Source organism: Tupaia chinensis, unplaced genomic scaffold (assembly GCF_000334495.1).
Source record: "Tupaia chinensis unplaced genomic scaffold, TupChi_1.0 Scaffold148296_1, whole genome shotgun sequence".
Taxonomy (NCBI): Eukaryota; Metazoa; Chordata; class Mammalia; order Scandentia; family Tupaiidae; genus Tupaia; species Tupaia belangeri.
In genome coordinates, this window is record NW_006208147.1 from 1,690,027 (window position 1) to 1,697,393 (window position 7,367).

The 7,367-nt window shown below is 43.4% G+C and overlaps 1 non-coding gene across 1 annotated transcript; it reads left to right on the plus strand.

Annotated features, from left to right (window-relative positions):
- Window positions 1-6,417: 6,417 nt before the first annotated feature.
- LOC114006492 (U6 spliceosomal RNA) lies at window positions 6,418-6,521 on the plus strand. The gene has a single exon (XR_003548199.1). It is a non-coding gene; the product is annotated as a U6 spliceosomal RNA (small nuclear RNA).
- The last annotated feature ends 846 nt before the right edge of the window (window positions 6,522-7,367 follow it).

A 7,367-nucleotide genomic window follows, 5' to 3' on the forward strand; every position in this document is an offset into this window, starting at 1 on the left:
TACTACTATCTCTTTCTCTCTCTCTTCAGTGAGTGCACGTGTCCTAAGGCAAAAAATTCAAAAAAAGAAAAAGATGCATTTGAGGGCCAGACAGTGGTGCAGTGGTTATGGTAGCTGAATCACATATGGCTGAATATATGGTTCATGTCCCAAACCTAGCAGCTTGAAAAATCACACCAGGCATATATGCATGGATGCCCAAAATCCCAAGAGGAGAATGGAGGAGAGGGGACTGAGACATGGCCATCGCCTCAGGGGACTGCTTTCTCATCTTCCCTCTCTGTCTCTGTGTCTGTCTCTCTCTCTCTCTCTCTGGTGAATGCATACACCCTGAGCAAAACAAAATAATAATTTTTAAAAAAGATGCAGTTGAATTTAGAGAGAGAAAACTCAACAGTACGGGCTGGTCTCACTTACAATTCTTGTCCACAGGTGTAAATGGCCCATAGGGTTAGCTGGCATCTCACCACATTCCCCTGGTCAACTTTCTCGTCGCTCCTGTTTTCTGCCTGTCTTCTTTCCTCCTGTTTCAATGCTTTCTCTCCTTTCTTCCCTCTCAGCTTGCCACTGAGAGAACAGAACCAATCACAGGAGAATGTCCTCATCCTTAAAACATCAAATGTCTTAGCCTTCCTGCATTCTCCCATATTTCCCACTGTTCATCTCTCCTGCTATTACAATGCTGGCCTGTGTGTGTCAACCCATCCACTTAGCACAAGGTGTGGAGTCTGTGGAGTCTGTGGAATTATTCCCACGCAATGTTTAAACATATAGTATTAGCCTCCACCTTTCTCTTTTGTTTAAGAATTATTTAATTTTATTATTATTTTTAAATTTGTTATGGCCACATGTGTTCACCAGAGAGGGACAGTGAGAGAGAGAAAGAATGGGAAAGCAAGCTGCCAGGTCTGAGACTCAAACCATGGTCGGCCATGTGGGAGCCCAGGGCCTTATCACACCATCTGCTGGTACTAGTCTCCACTTTTTGAAAACAGAAGTTTCTTAGTCTCTACAATGGCTTGAATATGTCCCCTCCAAAATCCAAGTGTTTGTCAGTGTTATAAAACATGGTTTCCCCCTTATGCACAGAGCTGGGTTCCAAAATCCTCCTGCAGATTTCTGACACTGCAGGGAGTACCAAACCCCATATATATTATTTTTCCCTGCACATACATATCTATCATAACATTCACCTTATAAATTAGACATGGGCCAACAGGTGGCATGGTGTTGGACTCCCACATGGTCAACCGGGGTTCAAGTCTCAGACCTGGTGGCTTGCTTTTTCACTTTCCCTCTCTCTCTTGCTCTCTCACTTTGTCTCTCTGTGTTTAAATTAAATATAAATAAGGGGCCAGCGAGTGGTGTGGTGGTTAAGGGTGCTGGACTCCTACTTGGCCAACTGAGGTTCAAGTCCCAGACCTGGTGGCTTGCATTCTCTCCCCCCAACCCTGGTAAAATTAAAATATAAATAAATAAAATCAATAGATAAATAAATATCTTATAAATTAGACACACTGAGATATTCACAATAATAAAATATAATTGTAACAATAGGCTGTAATAAGTGTGTGAACGTGGTCTTTCTCTCTCTTTCAAAATATCTTGTACTGTTCTGACTTATTTTCAGACCACAGTTAACAATGGATAACTGAAACCGATTTCACACAAAAAGTGAAACCACAGAAGGGGGGACTCCTGGGAGTGCTGTACAAAAAGTTCATGAAAAATGCATATGAGGGACCAGCAGTTAGCGGAATGGCTATGTCACTGGACTCCCACGTAGTGGACTGCGGTTCGAGTCCCGGACCTGGTGGCTTAAACTCACGCCAGGCACGTGTGCGTGCGTGCCCAAGATCCTGAGAGGAGAATGGAGGAGAAGGGATTGCAGTGTGGCCCTCTCCGCTGGAGGGCGATTTCTCGCTTTCTGTCTCTCTGTCTCTCTCTGTCTGGCAAGCACATGCGCCCTATAGCAAAAACTTCTCCAAAAAAAAAAAAATGCATATGATATTGGGCCAGCTCCATGGCCTGGTGGTTAAGGCAGCCAGGTCCCACACGACTGATCATGCTGAGTCCCAGATCCAGCAGCTTGAGAAACATGCCAGGCACATGTCATGCAGGTCCAAACTCCCTAAAGGAAATGGAAGAGAAAGAATTGTAGTATGATGATTCTCCATGGTCAGTCTTTTACTGTCTTTCTGTGTCTCCCTGGTGGGCACAAGCAACCGCTAGCAAAAATAATAATAATAATAATATAATAATAATACATATGATGAAAAAGCAAATGCATGGTTTTCAAACTGTCTTTCTACCAAAATAAACTTGTATTATTTTAATAATTATTTTATTTTGGGGACCAGCAGATGGAGTGGTGGTTAAGGTGCTGGACACTCCCACATAGCTGACCATGGTTCAAGTCCTGGACCTGGTGGCTTGCTTATCTCACTTTCGATTTCTCTCTCTCTCTCTCTCTCTCCTCTCCCTCCCTCCCTCTGGTAAAATTAAAATATAATTGGATGAATAAATCAAAAATAAAATAATTCTTTAAAATATTATTTTATTTTAACTTTACTTATTTATTTATTTTAATTTGACCAGAGAGGAAGAGGGAGAGAGAGAGAGAGAGACAGAAAGTGAGAATGCTAGCTGCCAGGTCTGGGACTCAAACTGTGGTCAGCCATGTGGGAGTCTAGCACCCTTAAACACTATGCCACTTGCCAGCCCCACAATAAACTTGTATTTTAATTCCATTTTCCCACAAACTTTTGAAGTACCAGTGTGTTGAGGAATGATTAAGTCTTTCTCTCTTACGAATGAGATTAGGTGACATTATAAAGGACCTTGGTGGAGGGAACTCATTGTTCCTTTGCCTTTCTACCTTCCACCACGTGAGGATACAGTAATCCTCCCCTCTGGGGGATGCAGTGGTCAGGGCGCCATCTTGGAAGTGGAGACTGGGCCTTCAGCAGACAACGGACTTGCCACCACCTTGATCTTGGATTTTCCAGACTTTGGAGCTGGGAGAAATACATTTCTACTCTGTATAAATTGCCCTGTGTGTGGTAATCTGTTACAGCAGCATAAAACAGACTAGACTAAGACGGCCTTGTCTTCCCTCCTGGCAGCGCCCTATTTCCCTGCTTCCCTTTATGGTAAGGTCTTAGTTACCTATGACTCCCTATCATTGTGTGCTCTCATCCCACATTGTTTGGAGCCCTCTCCCGTCTGGCTTCTGTCTCCACCCCTTTACTAAGCTTCATTTACAAGACCACCAATGAGCTCATATGCCCAATCCAGTGAGCAACACTCAGCCTTCACCTCACTCACAGTGGCATTTGACCAAACTGCTCCCAAAGCCTTCCTGAAGACACCATTTGGTCAGCCTCCAGAGCACTCCACTGCTCTCTCTTCTTCACTGGGTGTGTCTTTTTGCCTTTTCTGCATCTTCCTCTTCTTCCAAACCTCTAGTACTGCCATACTCAGGCTCGTCTTGGGACCACTTTGATCTTTACACACTGCCTAGTTTAGCTGGAATGTGCAGTAAGTCAAGATGCAGGTGCTTTAAAGCTACTGGTGTAGATTTGGACCAATTTTTGAAGGGCATTTATGCCAGTCAAATAATTTAGACAATGAGGATCTATTGAAGGGTTTTGAGTGAGGATGGGGATGGGGTGGGGGTGGTATAGGGCAAAGATTTAGTGTGTGGCTAGAACAAAGCTGTTCTTGAAGAAGATTAACTTGAGAAGGTATTTGGCTGCAGGGCATAGAGATGAATGGGGGGGGGGAATTGTTCTCTCAATTAGGAGCCCAGTGGAGTGGGACTTTGAATGTTCTTTTGAGATTTGAGGAGAACTTGGCAATCTGGCCAAGAAATTCAGAATGCACGTGTAACTCAATTTGGACACATGTATGTGCATACATGCACACATACTCACACACACCCCAGATGGAAGCAAAAGTCCCACAAAGATTCAGTTTATTAGTTTGTACTGTTTACTGAAGTAAATCCCAAGGAGGGCATGAACTCTGGAGTTGTTTGCATTTCTACATGATTGTGCTAAAAATATGCTTTTTCATTCCATTGGGATTTCCAGAAAGAGGGGATGTGAGCCCCAGAGCCAGAGCCATGATGGGAGCCAGATGAATCCTCAAGGAAGATGCAAGAGCCAGCAAGTCAGATACCCCAGGTGCATGGTGACCTATGGATGTCCCCTGTGGTAACCACCTTGAGTAGATCCCTCCCTCCTCAGCTGAAGGCCTGGACTGCTAAGCCCCATTGGTCCATCCATAAATTTACTTTGTCCATTAGCCAGACTACAGATATACTTTTAAGTTATAGCTATGTACCTATCATCAAGAAAGGTATGGTCTACCATCATCTCATGACATCCTGAAGGATTCATGCACATCCAGCAGACCCGTAAGAGTGTGAAATTATTAAAGAATGAGGCAAGTATCCCTGCAATTACCTCCATCTCTAACTTAAAGGTTTAATGGTATCTTAATCCAAATGACCTATATACCAATTAATACGATTCAAATGTCATTTTAACAGATTATAAATGCTAGATTGTCTTCAGAAATTAAAAAATGGTGTCCCTTCAAAGGCAAAGAGTGCATTTTTGTCTGTGTGCTTATGCAAAGCCCTTCCCAATGGCCATGGAATCCTGAGCAATAATCTTTGGAATGTGCAAATAAACCTGATTTACTCAGTGTCATCAAACGAGATTTATCAGACAATGAACAAGGTCTTTGTTTCAGGACAGAGCCCAGTCATATGGCAACCTGGTTAATGGCTAACTAAACTAAAGGTACGTGGGACGGGAGGAGTACCTCCTGGTTTCTCATCTTGTTCATCTTGACTACAAGACGCTTCAACAAAGCGTGCTGATGGGTATCACCGGTACACCAAAAAGGAGAAAGACAAAGCATGAAGGTATTCTTTAGAGAGTGACTGGCCATTACAGTCACAATCAAAAGTGCAGTGTATGCCAAGGTAAGATGTAAAGCCTTTAAAGCTATCAAATCATGCTCACATGTAATGATCGGCCTTTTTTTCTTTTTCTTTTTCTTTTTTTTAAAATAACTTCCAGACCATGCATTTCCAAAAAAGAACAACCTCCTGTGGGACACAGTCACGCCACAACCCTTTTTCCTCCATAACTGCATCCTGCCAAGATTTGAGGCATACAACAAATGCACCTAGTGTGATTTGCAAGCCACCAAGGCTGGGATAGAAACAGCAGTCAGCCTTGTGGGATCCAGCGCCACGGGCACAGCACTCAGCTGCTGCATTACTGGCCCACTGGGGGCCTGCCTGTGCTTTGATCCTTCAGTCCTGTGGGTGACTTGCCTTCCCCATTCCAGGCCTTGGTTTAAATGATTCAACATCATTGCTGAATGCCACATCCCACTTTTTTTTTTTTAATGAGTTTTGCTACCACTTCCTCACTAGTCATACCTATTCTACTTTGAAATTCTAAATACTCAAACAATTGCCACACTCTAGAAAATTCTTAGGGCTGCTCAGCATATCCAGCAGCCTATAACAACTCAAGGGGAGTTATGATGTTGATGAATCAACCTTGGCACCGAAGTGTTTGGGGTTCAGAGCCGTGGAGGAGGAGAGAGTGTCATACCTGAAAGGCCCTCAGTTTGGTCTGAAGCTTGATGCCACGTTGGTATCCACATTGCCAGTCTCCTATCCAATATCCTGGACTCCCACATGGCTGACTACAGGGTTCAAGTCGCAGACCTGGTAGCTTGGAAAATCATGCCAAATGAGGGTGTATGTGTGCCCAAAATCCCAAGAGGAGAATGGAGGAGAAGGGACTGAGGGACAGTCATCCTTGTGGGATCTGTTCTCACTTGCTCCCCCCACCACCTGTGAGCACAAGCACCCTATAGCAAAAAAATAATTAATTAATTAAAAATTAAAAAATAAACAAACAGTACTAAAAAGAGGCCAGGTAGTGGAGCAGCAGGAAAAGTCAATGCTCTGCGAGGATGACCCATGTTGAAAAATTCAAGGTTCACACCCAGAGTATTATATTCTATTTCCCCATGATTTCATGTACAAGTTAAAATGAAAATTACTTATACTGAGTGTTTAAACTGACTTAACAAGTTACAGTTAACTCAGATCCAAGGACCTGCACAGGGTGTATGTGTGCCCAAAATCCCAAGAGGAGAATGGAGGAGAAGGGACTGTAGCGTGACCATGCCCCCTAAGGGGTGATTTTTCACTTTTTCTCTCTCTGTTTCTGGCAGGTGCATGAGGCCTATAGCAAAAACTAAAATAAGCAAACAAAAAGACATTGTTAAGGGTGCTTTCTTTCTGTCTCACAGTCTCTCTCTCTCTGTTGCTCGCTCTCTTTCACGCATGGAAGAAATAAAAAAATAAAAAAGAGGGCCAGCATGCTTGCCTTGGCAGCACATAGACTAAAACTGGAACAATACGGAGATTAGCATGGCCCCTGAGCAAAGATGACACACAAATTTATGAAGTGCTCAATTTTTTTAGGTGAAAATGACTATGCCTTTCACTTCATTTCAGTTCAGGGTATGCTAAGCTCATTCACCAATGAGGCACAGAATGGCAGCCTTGCTCCCTTGGCTGGGCTGGAGGACAAGGATAGCATCATCGAAGTAAATCGGGTGAATGTGCTGGATTAACCCGATGAGAAAATGGTGGGCAAAATCCAGAGTAGTGGGAAGAGTATCACACTGTTAGTCTATGGAAAGAAAGCCTGTAATTATTTCCAGGCAAAGAAAATCCTTATTGCCTCCTCCATGGCTGATCCACTAGATGCCTCTCCAGATTCCAAAGAAGAAAGATTGACGGAATCAGAGTCCAATGCACACACGGCAAAAGATAGGGCCCACAGTACAGCCTCACATACTTCTTCCAAGTTAAGGAGATGTGAAGAGAACAAATAATGGCTTTGGCTGACAGATACTTCCGGGTATCCAACAGGAATCCTTTCTCAAGGAATGAATGGTCACCCGTTTACCACCTCTGTTAGAGAACTCCTCGGGAAACCCCTCAGCAAGTGTGATCATCTTTGTTGTCATTTGTCAGGGGATCAGCTACTGCAGACTGCTTATGGAGCTAAGGCAAGAGTCAGAGTCTGCATGAGATCTCTTCCAAGCTTCAGCTTAACCACATTTCTCTGTATGATGACATCTTTCACTTCTATTGGCTCTTTGTGCCTCAAAGATGATTCGTCAATCTGTTATGCAAGAGTTAAAATATCTGAGAAGGTAAATCTAAGAAGGCTTTTGTAACAATGCTGAGGTTGCTGGAATAAATACCACTAAAAGTGAAAAAAAAAAAAAAAAAGAAAAAGGGGGACAGCCAGGGGGCT